Source organism: Aquarana catesbeiana, linkage group LG11, assembly GCF_042186555.1.
Source record: "Aquarana catesbeiana isolate 2022-GZ linkage group LG11, ASM4218655v1, whole genome shotgun sequence".
NCBI classification, from domain to species: Eukaryota; Metazoa; Chordata; class Amphibia; order Anura; family Ranidae; genus Aquarana; species Aquarana catesbeiana.
In genome coordinates, this window is record NC_133334.1 from 1,754,071 (window position 1) to 1,772,771 (window position 18,701).

An 18,701-nucleotide genomic window follows, 5' to 3' on the forward strand; every position below is an offset into this window, starting at 1 on the left:
AGGCTTGTTCACACTTGCAGCAGGCTCTTATATTGCACTGAAAAGTGATCTGTGCTTAGGTCACTTTTCAGAGGCATTTGATATTATCACATAGAGGGGACAAGTGTTCCCGCTATGCGATTTTCAAAGAGCAATTTGCATGCAATGTTGCAACTCGCATGGGGGTGGCCTATTCTCTTGGGTGCCCTACGCAAGCAAAATCCCCTGCTCCTATTTAGGGGTGAGAAGCTTCGCACAATGTTTTTAAAGGCGATTTTCTCCTGAAAATCACAGCAGAATCGCATCGCATTCGGGGTGCCCTGAAAGGATAAAAGGGAGAGAGAGACTCTCAGTCCTCCCCAGTCTCTGTTCTAATTAAAAAAGTGCTAGTACAATTGGAGGGAAGCCAACACCCATGCACACAAAATAACACTTTTAGGTTGGCTACACATCATACAATCCTCTGCAGACTTTTTCCCTCAGATTTACCAAAATCACATAATACGAGGTCAAACCTTAAAGGGGTTGTAAAGGTAAAAATTTTTTCACCTTAATGCATTATATGCATTAAGGTGAAAAAACTTTTGACAATACCGCCGCCCCCAGCCCCCCCGTTTTACTTACCTGACACCTCGAAACTCAGCCGCTGGCCGAGTGATACAGTGAGCGGCTATAGCCGCCGGCTGTATCACGGGAGCGCGCCCGCAATAACTAACCACCATGCGAGGGAGCTCACATTAAGGTGGTTAGTTCTTGTGGGGAGGAGCTGAAACAGCCGCCGAGGGACCCGAAAAGAGCAGGTTCGGGGCCACTCTGTGCAGAACGAGCTGCACAGTGAAGGTAAGTATAACATGTTTGTTATTTAAAAAAAAAAAATTACCTTTACAACCCCTTTAAGAGCCTCAATTTGTATGCAGTCAGGCAGGCCCCTGCACCACATGGTCCCAGCAAATTCAAAGGAAATCAGACAACAAAAGCTGCACAGTGTGTATGGGGACTTTAGAGACATGAGAGCAAGAAAAAGAAAAAAGCTTTATAAAAATTGACAAACCTGGAAAGAGTTCCATAGGAGAGAAGACATCACGCAGTCCCAGCTGCTGGATCCAGACTCCAAATCAGGCATGCCACAAGAGGATTATCATCTCTGATTAGAGAACACCTCGACACCCAAAAGACCACCAGAAGGGGTTCCCCACCTTGTTGGTGCATTTAGCAGCCTAAGATGTGGGACTGCGTACTGGGAGAGGCTGAACCCAGATGGACTCCGACATAGTCGGCAGGTAAAAGCTTATCCTGAGTGTAACGCTCTGTAGGTATTGATCTTTGAGGACAAAAATGAGAATGGGGGAGGTAGCTCTCAGTCAGACTTTTATAGAGCTAAACAGGTCCTGTGGGTGGATATAGGGGCGGAGCTATATCATATGTATGCTGCCATGTTGGCATCAGGAAAACAGTTTTGTCTGGAAATAACCGTTAAAGTATCTCTAAAGCAAAAACATTTTTCTCATTTTCTATTAAGTATGGAGAGGTTAAACCTGTCAGTGTTTTTGCTGACTATATAGGGAGATTGCCATTTTCTTCCTGTTCTATAGACTCAGCAGGAAGTCAGAGGATATCTTTCCAATATGAGGGAAATCCCCTCTTAAAGTGGATCTTCAGATTATAATCCTTGTGCTGCTAGTATTAGCAAATAGATAGGGAAGTGTATCAGATTTAATGGTTTTATACCTTTTTTTTTTTTTTTTACATTTCTTCAGTTACTTCCTGGTTTCTGGCCTAGGCCAATTATGTCATACATCCCAGGAGTCTTCAGGAGGGGAGGAGGGGCTTTCTCAGCTAAGTACACCCTCCTGCCTGCATACCTGAGTTAAGGGCAGATGGATTTCAAGATGGCCATATACTGAAATGTTAGAGGGGTGTTTTTCAAAGTGATTCCTCAGCAAAGTTAAGCATGGATAGATGGATGGATAGATGGATGGGTGGAGACATGGATGGATGGAGACCTGGATGGAGACATGGATAAATGGATGGATGGATGAAGACATGGATGGATGGAGACATGGATGAATAGATGGATGGATGAAGACATGAATGGACATTGCTTTTCCTCTTTGTTCAGCACCTTATTGGTTTCACTCTCTCATTGTCTTCCTCCTCCTTGCCTTCCAATTACCAAACTATTACCTGTAGAAACCTTCACCATCTTAACCCTTCTCTGCTTTTTTCTGCTACAGATTGTCTCTACGACAAAATCTCATCCTTGTCCTGCCCCAACTTGGCCACTTCGGCCTACAACAGTTCACTGTCATCCACCCTGGATACCTTCGCCCCCCCTCACTACACACCAAATCAGACCCCGATCGCTACAACCCTGGCAGACAGACAATACCAAAAGCCTCAAAAAACAGAGCCATGCAATACTTCAACCAATATAAATCTGCACTTCAAAAAATAGGATTTTTTTTGTCATACTTACCTGTAAAATCCTTTTCTTTGAATACATCACAGGACACAGAGGACCCTCTCCTTATTTGAGAATTCAGTGCTTGCTACAAAGCTGAAGTACTTCCTGTATGGGAGGGGTTGTATAGGGACTGACTTCCTGTCTAAAGACCTATTTTCTATTCATACATCACGGGACACAGAGTCAGGCTAATATTCATTACCTACTGGGATGTCCCAGAGCAATAGCCTTGAGGGGAGGGAGACACCCTGCCAAAACAAAATAGCCATCAGACTTTAAACGGCAGCCTGTAGTACACTATGGCCAAAAGCCAAATCTTTGGCTGCTCTAACATCTGCCTGATAACATTTTGTGGACGTAAGCACCGATACCTGATGGTGAAAAGCCTAGGAGTTTGCTACACCCCTGGTAGAAGGAGCTCTCACCCTGAAGGGGGGAGCCTTACGTTTCAGACCATAGGCCTGAATGACTAACTGGCGGACACAATTGGCAATGAAAGCTTTGGAAGCTGCCTGCCCCTTCTTGGGTCTTTCTGGTAAAACCAAAAAGGAGTTTGATCCTATGATCTCCGCAGATCTAGACAAATAAACTCTGCGTGCCCAGACAACGTCCAAGGAATACAGTCGTCTCTCTCTTCCGCCGAATGAGGATGAGAGAAAAAAGAAGGCAAAACAATGTCCTGATTTAAATGAAAGGCCGACACCATCTTTGGCAAGAAGGATGGAATAGGACGCAACACCACCTTGTCGTGGTGAAGAATTAGGTATGGTTCCCTACATAAAAGGGCCGCCAATTCTGACACCCTTCTAGTCGAGGTGATGGCCATCGGGAAGGCTAGCTTGCGTGACAGCAAGACTAAAAGAATTTCCTTGATAGGCTCAAATGGTTGTTTCTATAACACAGACAGTCCCAAGGACACATAGGTGACCTAATGTGGGGAAGCAAACGAGTTGCCCTCTGCATAAATGTTCGGACCAGTGAATGGGAGGCTAAAAGCTTTTGAAAGAATACAGACAGGGCCGAAATCTGACCTTTGATTGTACTAAAAGCCTATCTGATTTCCAAAGCCGACTGTAGAAAAGAGAGAATTCTCCCAATTACGCATTTCTGAGGATGCCATTTTCTGGCTTCACACAAAGCAATATAGGCTTTCCAGATCCTATAATAGATCTTCCTAGTGACTGCTTTTCTGGCATTTACTAGGGTAGACAGCACCGGTCCAGAGATGCCACGATCCTTTAACACCCTGGCTTCAATAGCCATGCTGTCAAATTTAGAGACTCTAAATTAGGGTGGAATATAGGACCTTGAGACAGTAGATCAAGGCGGTGCGGAAGCGTCCATGGCCCGTCTATTGTCAATCCCATGATCTCTGGGAACCAGGGCCTTCTGGGCCAGGCTGGTGCCACCTAAATGACTGGAGCCCCCTCTCTCCGAATCCTGTGCAACAAATATGGAAGGAGAGGGATCAGGGGGAAAGCATAAACCAGGGAGGACTGGTTCCATGGAAATACTAGAGCATCTTCTCCGATTGCCAGGGGATCCCTTGTTTGGGACACAAACTGCTGTAGCTTGTTGTTGAACCTGGATGCCAATGGATCGACCTCTGGCCAACCCCAACACTGGCAGATTTCCCAAAATACATTCGGGTGTAGGGACCATTCAGATCTGCTGACGGCTGAGATAATCTGCCTTCCAGTTCTCTACTCCCGGGATATGGACCGCCAATAGAACTGGCACTGCCCAGGTTAATATATGGTTCACCTCCTCCTGAGTTGAACAGCTCCTGGTACCACCCTAGTGGTTGAGATAGGCCACTGCAGTGGCATTATTGGACTGAACCTTGATGGGGCAGTCCTGAAGCTCCACCGTCCAGGACTGTAGGGCCAGACGTATGGCCCGTAACTCCAGAATGTTGATGAGCAGGCTCTGCTCTGTCCTTTACCATCTGAGCTGTGAGATCCTCTAGGGTCGCTGCGCAGCCCGAGAGTCTGTCCTCAGTACTCTCCAAGACACCAGAAGGAAGTATCTTCCCTTTTTGCAGGTTCTAATCCTGCAACCACCAGCTTAGGCTTAAGCGTGCCCGGGGAAATAAGGACATGGAGTAAACCAGGGCTTGTGCTTTCCTGTTCCAAGCCGACAAGCTGTCTTGTATAGGCCTGGAATGGAATTGAGCGTAGGGACCTGCCTCGAAGGAGGGCACCATCCTTACCAGAAGACTCATACAGAGCCAAATGGAGGGTTGCCTGGTGCTCCTTACCTGTTGCAACCGATTCTTCAGGGCACAGATTTTTACAGATGGCAGAAATACGTTTGTCTGGACCGTATCCAGGATCAGACCTAGATACTTGAGCTGGTCTCAAGGCTAACTTTTCAGTATTTATGACCCAGCCCAGGTTTTCTAAATACTGCACTGTACAAGCTACACTGTGTTCCAGGGCCTGTAGTGAGTGATCTCTGAGCAGGAGGTCATCCAAGTGTCCGAGCACCAAGATCCCCTGGGCCGTTAAAAGACCCAGAACAGGTGCTAGAATCTTTGTAAACACCCTGGTTACTGTGGCAAGTCAGAAGCGCAGTGCCACAAACTGGAAATTACGTTCCTCTACTGCAAATCGCAGCAACCTCTGATAAGGCTGAAAGATAGGTACATGTAAATAAGCATCCTTGATAATCGATGGAGGCTAGAAAGCCTTCCATCTGGAACGAGGCTACTACTGAGCAGACAGACTCCATCCGAAAGGACTGGACTAATAGATGCTTGGTCAGGGATCTTAGGTCCAAGACTGGCTTTATCTCACCGTTTGATTTTAGAACCCTGAACTGGTTCGAATAAAACCCTGTGCCTCTTTCAGACACCGGAACCTGTTTGATCACTCCCTGATGCACTAACAGCTCTAGTGCTTGAAACAATAAGTTTCTTTTTGGAGGATCCGCAGAAGCGTTGGATCTTAGAAACCTCTGAGGAGGAAACCTCTGTAATTCCAGCTTGTAACCGCGGGACACTGTTGAGGTGACCCACTCGTCCCGCACCACTGTTCTCCAAATGTCCGCAAATTGAAGTAGCCTTCCCCCCACCCGATAGAGTGGGGGTTGTCCCCTCAAAAGGAGGGCTTGGTGCCGGGTTTAGAAGAGTTCTGGCTCTAGCGCCCTGTTGGCAGTGGAACTGCCATGGCGCTGAAATACCTGAGGAAGTCCCCAAGGTTTTAAATGAGGGATGCCTGGTCCTACTCTTTACAGGAAGTAAAGAATCCTTTCCTCCGGAAATCTTTTGGATTCTATTTGTCCAGATCATCACCAAACAAATGTTCCCCATGGAAGGGGAACCCTGCCAATAACTTCTTACAGGGAAGCTCAGCTGACCAGTTCTTAAGCCACAAAAACCTGCGCATGTGTACAGACAGGAGAGCCAAACAAGAAACCTGCTGCATAGAATCCTATAAGGCTTCAATGGCAAAACACAGCGCTCGAGGAATGTCTGCCCTGTTTTCAGAAAGATCATTCTCCTGGTTAGGCCTGTCAGGCTGTCTGACCTGATCCTTTAAGGACTGGCAGACTTCAATTGCTGTGACAACTGGCTGAACAGCTGATCTGGTCAAAGAAAAGGAAGCCTTTAATAAGGACTCAAGTTTCTTGTCAACAGTGTCCTTCAAGCCCTGTGCGTTATCCACTGGACAAGTTAAGTTCTTGTTTAAAGAAGGGACTGCCGCATTTATGGCTGGCATGTTCCACTTCTTAACAAACTTTTCCTCCATGGGATATGAAAAGGAAAACCTCTTAGGAGGAACAAAAATCCTGTCAGGATGTTCCCAATCAGCATACATCGCCTGTTCCAACAGCGGGGGCAAGGGGAAAGCCTGTGCAGCCTTAGGAAGCTTCAGGGACCCCAAAGAGGACCAGGAGGGCTCAGAAACCTCTGTAGGAGGTAACTTAAAGGCAGAACAAACCATCTCGGTAAGAGCCAGGATCAAAAGCCTCTGTGACTGAGAGACTGAGACCAACTGGACATCTTCTGGCCCAGATTACTCAGAACCAGACTCATCTGCTGGGTCATCTCCTAAGTCCTTGGCATCTAGCTCTTCCCCTTCCTCAAGCCATTACTGCTCCAAATTAGGAGGCTCAGGGGAGGGGGATCTGTCATGTTTCTTGCCACCCTGCGGGATGGAGCCAATCATGTCAGCAATCCTGTGCTCTAAGTTGGCTAGGGCCAAGGACAGTTCATCCTTAGTGATAAAGGGTGAAGTAGCAGCACTGACAGTATGCACAATACCAGACAGGCACAGCAACTCAGATTGCCCGGAAGCCTCTGGTCTCTCAGGGGATACAACACTAGGGTTACGACTAGGTTCATCAAGAGCTACTGACAACATAGGTGTGCCCTTCCCTGTAGTGTTAGTCCTGCTCTTCTTTTATAAAGACATTGCAAGCCACAAAAAGGGAGTACCTGGGTTTAATATTTTACCCCAGAAGGGAGACCCTTTAATAGGGCTCACCAAGCCCCTATGCAACAATCTTGCTAAGCACCTTAGCCTGCCAACCAACACCTGGAGACTCAAGTGGCCCGGGTAAGGAGGAATGAGTTGCTATAAAGTGAATTATACAGAGCCTACTCTGTGTCCCACAGCTGTCCCCTGGAAGCACCGCATGTCAGCCATTTACGGTTTAAATAAAGTGGCTGTGCGCCGGGACGCTCTGCAAATGCGTGCGCATGCATGTGCGTGGTCACCTGTGGCTGTGTATGCGCATGAACGAATCCTTGTATGCCATCTTAGAGCTTGGTGCACACACAACATACTGCATGGTGTGTGCCATGGCGAACCAAGCAGCGCAATGGCGCACCTCTGTGCGCTGACTCTCCATAGGGTAAAACAGTAAAAGACAACAGGAAAAAGGTACTCCAATTAAAACTCCAGAAGCTAGCCCAAACTCCCCCCTGCAGTCACCGATAAACAGGTGTCCAGCCTTAGCTAGATGACAGATTGTTACACACATGGGGCAACCCACAATAAGGAGGGGATTTCACTTACCTGTCCAGACGCAGGGCAATCTTAGAAACTAAGAGCCCAACAGTGGCGGCGATGCTGGACGCATGGATTCCTATGGCGGGAGTGGGAGGTGGTGGTATATTTTGAAGCACCTGATTAGAGCCAGAGGCTCTAATAGGCTTCAAAATAGGGTGGGCTTGGGGCGCAGAGAGTGCTCCCTGATCCCACCCAATTGTGTGACAATAGCAAATAAATTTTCGCTATTTTCACACTAACCTTCCTCCTGGCCAATCAGGAGGCAGGATGTCAGGATACGTCCTCATGACACATCACAGGAAGCACCTCCATGGTTAACAGAGGACAGAATTAAAATTAGACTTGGGAAACTCTACATTAATAAATCACTGGGACCAGATGGCTTGCAACCGAGGGTACTTAGGGAACTTAGTCAAGTGATTGCCAGACCATTGTTCCTAATTTTTACAGACAGTCTATTGACTTCCTGTTTGGCTATGAGACAAAAAGGTGAAAGGGAAATCTTCACAAAGAGACACAAATGGGAAAAAAAAAATCTGACAGGAGTTATAACCCTCCCTTTGCTCATCCAAAAATGGGTAAACAAAGTTTTGCCTATAGTTCTACTTTAACATCTTGCATTACAGGCAGTAGATTAAGAGAGTCGTAATGAGAAGCTTTGCTTGAAATAATGGCTCCTAATTATCTAAACCTGTCAATTAACTGCAGCGGAAGGTCCACGGGGGGCATGCTCCAAGGCTCCAGAGTCAATCATAAACAGGGTGGACTTATGCCAGTTGACACGGAGGCCTGGTACCACCAAAAAAGTATTGAGGACACAACCTGTGGGGAGGGGCCAGCATCATGCAAGAATAACAAAAGATCGTCGGCATACAGGGTGACCCGCTTCTCCACCCAGTCCATACGAAGTCCCCATACATCAGGGGAGATACAGAATACTTTATTCATCTACCAAAGGGTTACGAAGGGCCTCAGCAAAAGGTTTCATTGTCAGAGCATAAACGGTTGGAGAGAGGGGGCAGCCCTGCCTCTAGATAAGGAAACGGAGCAGATAGCCCCCAAGCCTGATGGATACAGTGGGTTGAGTATATAGATCACGTAACCATTAGATAAAGCAGAGTGGAAGCCCCATTCTGCACAGTACCTCCCATGGGTAGAGCAATTCAACTGTGTCGAGGTGCCTTTTCTTTATCTATGTTAAGGAACTCAGTGAAGTGATTGCCAGACCATTGTTCCTAATTTTTACGAACAGTCTACTGACTGGAATGGTACCAGCTGATTGGAGAAAAGCCAATGTAGCACCAATATTTAAAAAGGGCCCAAAATACATCCCTGGGAATTACAGATCAGTTAGCCTAACATCAATAGTATGTAAACTCTTGGAGGGGATGATAAGGGACTATATACAAGATTTTAGTAATAAGAATGATATCATTAGCAGTAATCAGCATGGATTCATGAAGAATCGTTCTTGCCAAACCAATCTATTAACCTTCTATGAGGAGGTGAGTTGCCATCTAGATAAAGGAAGGCCCGTAGACGTGGTGTATCTGGAATTTACAAAAGCATTTGACACAGTTCCCCATAAACGTTTACTGTACAAGATAAGGTCCGTTGGCATGGACCATAGGGTGAGTACATGGATTGAAAACTGGCTACAAGGGCGAGTTCAGAGGGTGGTGATAAATGGGGAGTACTCGGAATGGTCGGGGGTGGGTAGTGGGGTCCCCCAGGGTTCTGTGCTGGGACCAATCCTATTTAATTTGTTCATAAACGACCTGGAGGATGGGATAAACAGTTCAATCTCTGTATTTGTGGACGATACTAAGCTAAGCAGGGCAATAACTTCTCCGCAGGATGTGTAAACCTTGCAAAAAGACCTGAACAAATGAATGGGGGAGGGGCGACTACATGGCAAATGAGGTTCAATGTAGAAAAATGTAAAATAATGCATTTGGGTGGCAAAAATCTGAATGCAATCTATAGACTGGGGGGAGAACCTCTGGGGGAATCTAGGATGGAAAAGGACCTGGGGGTCCTAGTAGATGATAGGCTCAGCAATGACATGCAATGCCAAGCTGCTGCTAACAAAGCAAACAGAATATTGGCATTAAAAAGGGATCAACTCCAGAGATAAAACGATAATTCTCCCGCTCTACAAGACTCTGGTCCGGCTGCACCTGGAGTATGCTGTCCACTTCTGGGCACCAGTCCTCAGGAAGGATGTACTGGAAATGGAGCGACTACAAAGAAGGGCAACAAAGCTAATAAAGGGTCTGGAGGATCTTAATTGTGAGGAAAGGTTGTGAGCACTGAACTTATTCTCTCTGGAGAAGAGACGCTTGAGAGGGGATATGATTTCAATATATAAATACCGGACTGGTGACTCCACAATATACAAATACCGGACTGGTGACTCCACAATATACAAATACCGGACTGGTGACCCCACAATAGAAATAAAACTTTTTCGCAGAAGGGAGTTTAACAAGACTCATGGCCACTCATTAAAATTAGAAGAAAAGAGGTTTAACCTTAAACTACGTAGAGGGTTCTTTACTGTAAAAGCGGCAAGGATGTGGAATTCCCTTCCACAGGCGGTGGTCTCAGCGGGGAGCATTGATAGTTTCAAGAAACTATTAGATAAGCACCTGAACGACCGCAACATACAAGGACATATACTTTATACATTTTATATTTAATTTGTGATATAGGATTGAGATACCATACCCAGGGTCTCTTCCCTATCACATTTGGCAGACTAGCAAGTCTGGAGGACATTCCCATCATTGCATATACTGTTCTGCTATGTAAACAATCAACTTATATGTGTATATAGATGAAATTATGGGTTATACTACCACTATTAATTATTGCTTTTACTCTATCAATCATGGTCCTATTGTGTTATAATAAACATTTATATTTATACTATTGATGGCTGGTTGTCCCTGAGACTGTGTACCTTATACATGCCTAGGTGTATTTCAGATCATATCCAGGGGTCATATTACCACCATCATTTATCAATTGTATCTTACCTATTATGGTCCTACTGTATATACCGTATATATATATAAACAATTATACTATTGATAGTTGGTAGTCCCTGAGACTGCATGATTCATATAAAATCCCACTTGTTCCCATTTATTTTCCCCTTCCATGTTATTTCCACTAGATAGGGATGGAGATATATGACCTAATGGTCTTTACCTCTTATAAAGCCCCAAACAATCGTCTTGATTCCAATACAGGGATATACAATCAGTGGCGGCCTGTCAATAGGGGGCACAGGGGCTACGTATTTAAAAAAAAAAAAAATGGAGAAAAAAATGAAAACATTTTTTTTGAAAGTGTCCCTTTAAGTGGGTGTATTAAGGGCGCGGACACAGGGGTGCTATTGGAGGCATGACTTGTGTGTAAACACGTGATTGGGGCTAAGAAGCTCTATTGGCGTAGTTTAGAGTGTGCTTGGGGCTATAAGGTCTGCGCCCCGAAAACTCCACCTCTAGCATTAGGTTCCCTGTGGTTGTAATTGATTGGGTCCGTAGGGTGGGGCTTTAATCGGACCTGCGGCGTCATTGGCTCACAGGCTGTCTGTCTCCTTCAGCAAGTGAGGAGGAAATCACCATTAGAAGAACGGCTCAGGGCAGACAGGGAGCGATAGGTCCGTGCAGCTGTCCATTCATCTCCCTGTGACACGGACTCAGCATCCAGAGGGATCACACAGAAATCTCCAGGTACAGTACATGCCAGGACTAAGGGGGGAGGGGGCGGAAGGGGCTATTATTACTGTGTCCTGAGTGACTTTACAGCAGCACTTTTAATCTCCAACTTCCCCTCTCTCCATGTAATCCACATCTGTACACCTTCCCTATCACACCAATCCTCCCCCCTTCACTATCTCCTGTTTGTATAGATCTTCACTGCTCACATCCTGCAGCCTCCACCATTCCAATCACTGCCTGACACCCTTTTCATCCCAGATTACTTTATATCTCTTCCAAACTGTTGAGCAGATCAGTACATTCTTTGCACTCATTTAAGGTGGCCGTAGGAATGAAAATAAAAAGTAATCATCTATTCTATGGCCACCTTAAATTAATGCAGAGAATGTACTGATCTGCTCAACAGTTTGGAAGAGATATAAAGTAATCTGGGAAGGAAAGGGTGTCAGTCAGTGATTGGACCCCTAAAGAGGAATGTCCAGATCTGAGACCACACTTGTAAAGAAGAACTCAGCACAGGGATGGTGTGAACCCCTCATAATAGGCACAGAAGGGAGAGTGGGGGGGGTGAAGGGGAGGATAGATGTGGGGAAGCTGTTGAGTCTGGTTTGTCTAAGGATGATATTGGGTGGTTGGAGGATATGAGGAGGAGGGGCAAAATAAGGAAAAAAAGGGGTTCAGTTACCTTAAATCCTAAAGTTTTGCCTTTGGAAAATAAGTTTAAGGTCCTGTCTGATGATGATGAATGGGACTCATTAAGTTCTGTATCCTGTATTGATGAGGAGTGCCAGGGTGCAATGAAGCGCGCTGGTTCTCCAGGAAGAGGGAGTAGTCAGGCTAAGAAACGGCTGCCTCAACTACCCTAATGGCAGTTCCCACTCCGTTAAAAGTGGAAACCATTAATGTTGCCAGCTTAAGATCAGTAAGTGCTCGTCATATGGCCTTATTTTTGCTCAGCGAGTTTGATGCTGACATTTTGTTTTTGCAAGAAACCCATCTGAGTAGTCTGGCCGATATACATCTGGCAAAGAAGGAGTGGAGACATGGTCCCTCATTTTGGTCTCTTGCGGCCGAGCTTTACAGCGGAGTTGCAGTCCTTCTTTCTGGTATGGTGACGTGCCGGCGGGTAATTGAGGTAGAGATAGGGAGATGCATGGTCTTAGACGTCTCTGTGAAGGGGCAGGACTTGCGCCTGATTAACATCTATGGTCCCCAGACGAAGTGGGACAGGAAATGCTTCTTTACAAAGATTAAGCCTTTTCTTTTTACAGCCCAGCAGGTTATCTTTGGAGGTGATTTCAACACCATTACTAAGTCTAAAGACAGGAGAGGTTTCAGAGATAAGCTGGGCTATGACACCCTTTTTCTTAATGCGATAGTTAGGGAAGCAGGTCTGGTAGATGCGCACATTAAGCGCTGCCCAGACAGCACGGGGTTCACTTTTCAGCGAGGTAGTAGTCAGAGTAGGATAGATAGGTTTTTTTTTTAAAGGGAGACTCCACTTTTTCGGCACCTGTGTGTCGGGCAGTGGAGTTTTCTGATCACTGTATTCTATCTGTGACTCTGAATGCCCCAGACATGCCACCTAGGGGGAGGGGTATCTGGAGATTGAATTCGGCCCTCCTGGAAGACGAGAGAGTAAGACAATCCTTTGAGGATTTTTTTCAAGCACAGGTAACGATCCTAGACTTTTGCAACAGCAATTCAGAATGGTGGGAGCTTGTTAAACAGCGGACTATTGGGCTTTTCAAGGCCATAGGAAGAAAGAAGCAGCAAGATAAGTATATCACCTACCAGCGTTTGCGGAGGAAACTTGACCGCCTTGTTTCGAATGGAGGAGATTCTGGGGCGATCTCTGAGGTGAAGCTCCTCCTTAGGAGACATCAATATGACCGGCACGCCTCTTTGGTTCAGGAGAGGGATTACGGGAAATACCATTCACCTGACCCTTATCAGAACTGTAAACAGAGCATAGCAGTTAAGACGGTCAATGGCCTGAGGGACAGTACGGGCTCTCTGACGAAGTCTAGGTCAGGGATCCTGGAGGTTGTCAGGTCATACTATGCCGATCTCTTGGGAGGAAGGAACCTTGATCGGACAAGGATGTTGGGTTTTTTGGACTCTACACCAGGACTGGAAAGTAATGTTTCCTTGATGAATTTGACAGATCAGATGAGGTAATCCAGGCTATTGATAAACTAGCCATCAAGAAAACTCCAGGGCCAGATGGTTTGACAGCCGAGTTCTATAAATGTTTTAAGACGATCCTGGCTCCCTACCTTGCGGAGGTTTTTAATGGCTGTTTGAATGAGGGTTCTCTCCCTCCCTCCATGAGGCAATCTGCAGTGATCCTTCTGTCAAAGGGTAAAGATCCTTCGATGATTGGGAATTGGCGCCCCATTAGCCTTTTTAATGTCGATAGAAAGATACTGGCAAAGGTTTCTTCTGGCGATTATCACCAGTGGCAGGCAGTTTGTTATCCCGCCACCAGCACTGTTCGGTCCAAGGTAGAAGCACTTTCTCAGCGGTGTTAGCGGTCCGGAAGGCCTTGGAGTGTTGTAGGGCTGCTGGTTGGGGTAAATTTTTGCTGACATTGGATCAGGCTAAGGCCTTTGATCGGGTTAATCATGAGTACTTGTGGCTCCTTCTTGACAAATATGGCCTGGAGGGGGGTTTCATTGATTGGCTCAAGATTTTGTACAAAGGGGCTGAAAGCTTTCCTCTGGTTAATGGTTGGGTCGGGCAGCCCTTTACGGTTGGCTCGGGTGTGCGTCAGGGGTGTCCATTGAGTCCTCTGCTATATGTGTTTGCAATCGACCCCTTCATTAGAAGGCTAGAGAGTGGACCTTTGTGTGGGGTACCTTTAGGCATCGCTGGTGAGCCTCCTTTGAAGGTTGTGGCCTATGCTGATGATGTTTCTGTTTTTATCTCTGGGACTGCGGAGGCGCAGGAGGTGGTCTCAGTGATAGGGCAGTATGCAGAGGCATCAGGTTCAAAGGTCAACCAGGATAAGTGAGAAGCTTTCTAGTGTTGTAATATGTTCACCGATTTATGTGGGACATTATTATATTAACCAGGCCAGAATTGAGTTGACAATGGTCGATTTGTCCAAGCCAACTCAATTTTAATATAACAGCTGAAAACCCTTTGATGTGTTGGTCTTATGCAAGTCTACCTAGGGGTGTGAGGTATGGGCTGTTAACCTAATTGAACATTTCAAAGGGTACATTGTTTAAAGGACCATAGAAGAAGTATTTATTGATGGTAATTAGACTTGAGGGGGTAACAATGGGATCAGGGAGTGTTTTGGGTTGGCCTAGCGGAGGCTCCCTCCTGTGGGGCTAATATATCAGGGGGGCTTGTTGATATGCAGGAATGCAGATTAGGAATGTAGGTATTCCAAGGGCTCAAAAGGGTGTTCAGGTGGTATCTGTTAATCTAATTACAGATATCTAAAGGGGACTTGTTGATGTTGATATGCGGGAGTGCAAATTGGGGTGGTTCACGGCTGTTCACGGCTGGGGGTTGTTGTCTGTTTGATAGACTAAAGCTTATCAAAGTCCTGAATTGAAACGGCCAATGAAATTGCTCAGCCATTCAATGCCTGGTGAATATAACACGGCATTCAGTCTATAGTTTAAGTGAGGCTTGTCTGTGTATGCACACACAGACCTAAGAACATGGGACTTTGAATTATATACTCTGTCGGATTTTTTTGTCACCTGTGGACTTTGGACTTTGTTCTGTGTTGGAAGTCAATAAAGTGCATCTCTCTGGAAGAATTGGGTTGCTGCGGAAGAGTACTTACTAATTAATTATCATACCTACGATACCACTATACCACTACTAATATCACCCAATATATTAAATCACTACATTGGTGCCGTTCAAGTGACCAGAAGAGCATTTTCGGACTTAGTAACAGAAGTCGGTGGTGACAACAATCCTGTGAGGTGACAGAAGACCGTGAGGACCCAGGAAGGAAGTTCTAGGAAACCTAACAATTGGTAAGTATGCCTTGTTCATTATTTTTTAAATAGCAATTTTTTTTATTTTTTATTTTTTTGTCATTATATTCTTTACAATGGCTTTGGCTGTGTCTGGTGGTGGCAATAGCACTAAGGGAGAGGATGTGAATATATGGCTGCTAAATTATATAAAAAGTCATGGGGGGCCTTATGAGATTCCCCAAGAATATAGACAGTCATGGGATTTAATGAAATGCTTTTTATCCGATAATGTCTTTGATAAGAAAACTAAAGAAAAGAAACGTAAGGGTATCATTATTCAGGGACTACTGTCTTGTTGTACAGAATTAATAGAGGAGATTAAGGAAAAAAAGCAGAAAATTCCAGAACAGACTCAGAGATATGAGGAAATGGAGAAAGGGTTGAATGAGAGGATATCAGATCTCAGGTTGCACGCTATCACTACTGGGGAGGCATTGATTGAAAAGGCAAAATTATGTGATGATTTAAGTCGGGTAAATGAGGAATTGTCAGTAAAAATACAAATTGTTGAGAAACAGTTGGAGGAGTGTAAACATGCTGCTAACATTGCTTATAAATTGGCAGAAAAATCAAGTTACACGCATCAAAATGATACCTCTAAAATAAAGCCTGATGCCAAAGATTATAAGCCAATATATCCCTGGGATGAGTTACATGCAGCCCCATGCATACCAGCAGCTCCTACCACTACAACAACTGTATTGAACACTGACGATTCAAGTGAAATTAAATTGATTACAAAACAACTAACGCCACAGGAGATGGAAGCTATTATAAGGGAGATAGGTCAGGTACCCCGCTATGATGTAAACAGGTTCATAAATGGTTCTGTGATTTGCAGAGAGTCAGAGACACATACAACTTGAATGTGGAGGACCTAACTAGAATTTTGCAGAAAAGTGTAGGTAACGGATTGAGGGCACGGATTTTGCAAAATTGTGGCCAGCGTCATAAAACTAAGGATGTTTTAAAGGAACTATTGAAAGCATTGTATGGTGTGACGACAAATGTGTCCTTGTCAGGGAAAAATTAGGCAAATGAAGGATGAATGCCCATATGAACTTGCAGATAGAATTAGCATTGTGATGGGATATGTGATGAATGGGAATCCTGGTTTTGAGCGTGGTGGTTTGGTTCATAGGGCAATGTTATTAGAAGCATTGGATGGTGATGTCAGGGAAGGCATTTTATCTGTTACACCTGATCCAATGATTATAGTGATATTTTGTTAAGAGCGGATAATGTGTGGAGGAGAAAGTGCAGAGAGGACAGTCTTGTGGTTGATGCAGCTAGAATTTTTAGAGTCGAGGGTCAGCAAAATAGAGATGATTCAGGACCCTGGAGAGGAAGATCTTATAACACTTCAGGTAGTTATAGGAGGCCAGAATCCAGAGGAAAGCCTAGTAAACAGCCTTGGGTGCCGTTTAGTGAAATAAGAAGTGAGAGAGATCGTTTGCAAGAGGAGCTATATAAGATACAGGAAGAAATGAAAAAAATAAAAGCAGGAGGGGTCAAAGTAGCAACAGTAGAAAAAGAAAGTGCTGTGTCTCCCTCTACCAGTCATTGTTAGGGGTTCCGAGCCCCCCATGCCCCTTCCTGCCGATTCTTAACTGATTTAACATTAGACTCCTGGGGGCGGCCCACTGTTGATGTAACATTAGGGGGAACTTGTGTAAATGTGCTGTTAGATAGTGGGGCAGCCATTAGTTTTAGTAAATCAGTTGTCCCTGGAAATGAGAAAATTAAAATAACAGGTGTCACTGGACATTCCATTGAAGCTCCTTTTGTGCGTGGTGTTGAGATGCAAATAGGGGGAGAGAAGTGGAAGTGTGATGTTGTTTGTCAAAATCAGGACATAATTGGTGCTGATGTCTGTGTACAGCAGGGTCTGGTGGTTGATCTTGCAAACATGATGCCTGAAAATGACGGATTGGGTCATGTGTGGCATCCTCCCATGGAATTGGTAACAGCAGCAGTAAAGCCCGTCGGTGTGTTACATGGAGATTGGGACCCCTGTTGGGATAGTCTAATGGGTGAATTTGAAGACATAATGGCTAAACATAAACAAGATTGTGGTAGGATGAATACAATGATTTTATTGGAAGGATATGATCCGGCACTTCTCAAGCAATACCCAGTTCCAAAAGAGGCCATTAAACCTATAACAGAAGCTATAAAACAATTGGAGGCGCAAGGTACATTAAAAAGGGGTACATCAATATGCAATTCGCCAGCCTGGCCAGTCATCAAACCCGATGGGTTGTTCAGGCTGACGATAGATTACCGTGCCTTAAACAAATATGCTAAAAGTATGGCACCTGTAGTAGCAGCTTACCCTGAAATGATTGCCAAGTTGATGCCAGAAATGAAATGGTCTACGGTCATTGATATCAGTAACAGTTATTGGAATTTACCCCTTGACCCAACATGTCAATACAAAACAGCCTTCAGCTGGGCGGGCCTTCAATATTATTGGACAGTTCTTCCGCAAGGCTACAAAGACAGTGCAGCAATATTTCACTCACATATGAAAGAAGTGATTGATAAATTTTCAAAACCTGAAAGAGTAATTTCATATGTTGATGACATTTTGATTGGGTCAGCCTCTATGGAGGAGCATGTGAACGATGTGAGTGAAATGTTATTGCTTTTGAGAGAAGCAGGTCTGAAAGTTAATCCAAAGAAAATACAATTGGGAAATAGGGATGAGCTTCGTGTTCGAGTCGAAACCATGTTCGACTCGAACATCGGCTGTTCGATCGTTCGCCGAATTGCGAACGATATGGGCCGTTCGCGCCAAATTCGTGTGGCGCGTCACGGCCCATAATTCACTGCGGCATTGCAGTGCATTGCTTGCTGATGATTGGCCAAGCATGCACTATGACCCGCATGCTTGGCCAATCACAGCGCCGCCTTAACAGAGAGCCATAATTGGCCAAAGCCAAGGAGCCTTTGGCCAATTATGGCTCAGGGGATTTAGTACACGCCCCACACTATATAAGGCTGCCTGCACGGCGGCCCTGTGCAGTGTGTTCCGGTGTGCTTAGAGAGAGAGAGAGAGAGAGAGACAGTGTCATTTCATTTGAGTTAGCTAGATTAGGCAGAACAGTCAGTCAGTTAGCTGCACTTAAAGTGTATTGTGTATATATATGCATCCCAGGTGTTGCATATATATATATATATATATATATATATACACTGTATTCAGTTTAGCTAGATCCGTTCCTGTTATCTTCTAGACTATTTACATTTAGTGCAGTGCGTCCTGCTCACAGTGTTCAGCTAGATCCGTTCCTGTTATCTTCTTACTGACAGGCAGGCTTGTCTTGTTACAGTATTTTAAAGAAAATTGCTGGTGTTCTTTTGATCCTATTAGTACCACAGTCAGGCAGCTAGACTATTTACAGTTAGTGCAGTGCGTCCTGCTCACAGTGTTCTGCTAAACCTACAAGTTAGTGGGGTGCGTCCTGCTCACAGTGTTCAGCTAAACCTACAAGTT

General features: G+C 45.1%; 1 protein-coding gene and 1 pseudogene across 1 annotated transcript in view; one reads left to right on the forward strand and one right to left on the reverse strand.

Annotated features, from left to right (window-relative positions):
- LOC141111800 (hemicentin-1-like) overlaps window positions 1–18,701 on the reverse strand; it is a 247,029-nt gene that overhangs the window by 85,689 nt on the left and 142,639 nt on the right. The gene's annotated exons all lie outside the window — the stretch shown is intronic.
- LOC141112887 (uncharacterized) lies at window positions 15,277–16,772 on the forward strand (annotated as a pseudogene).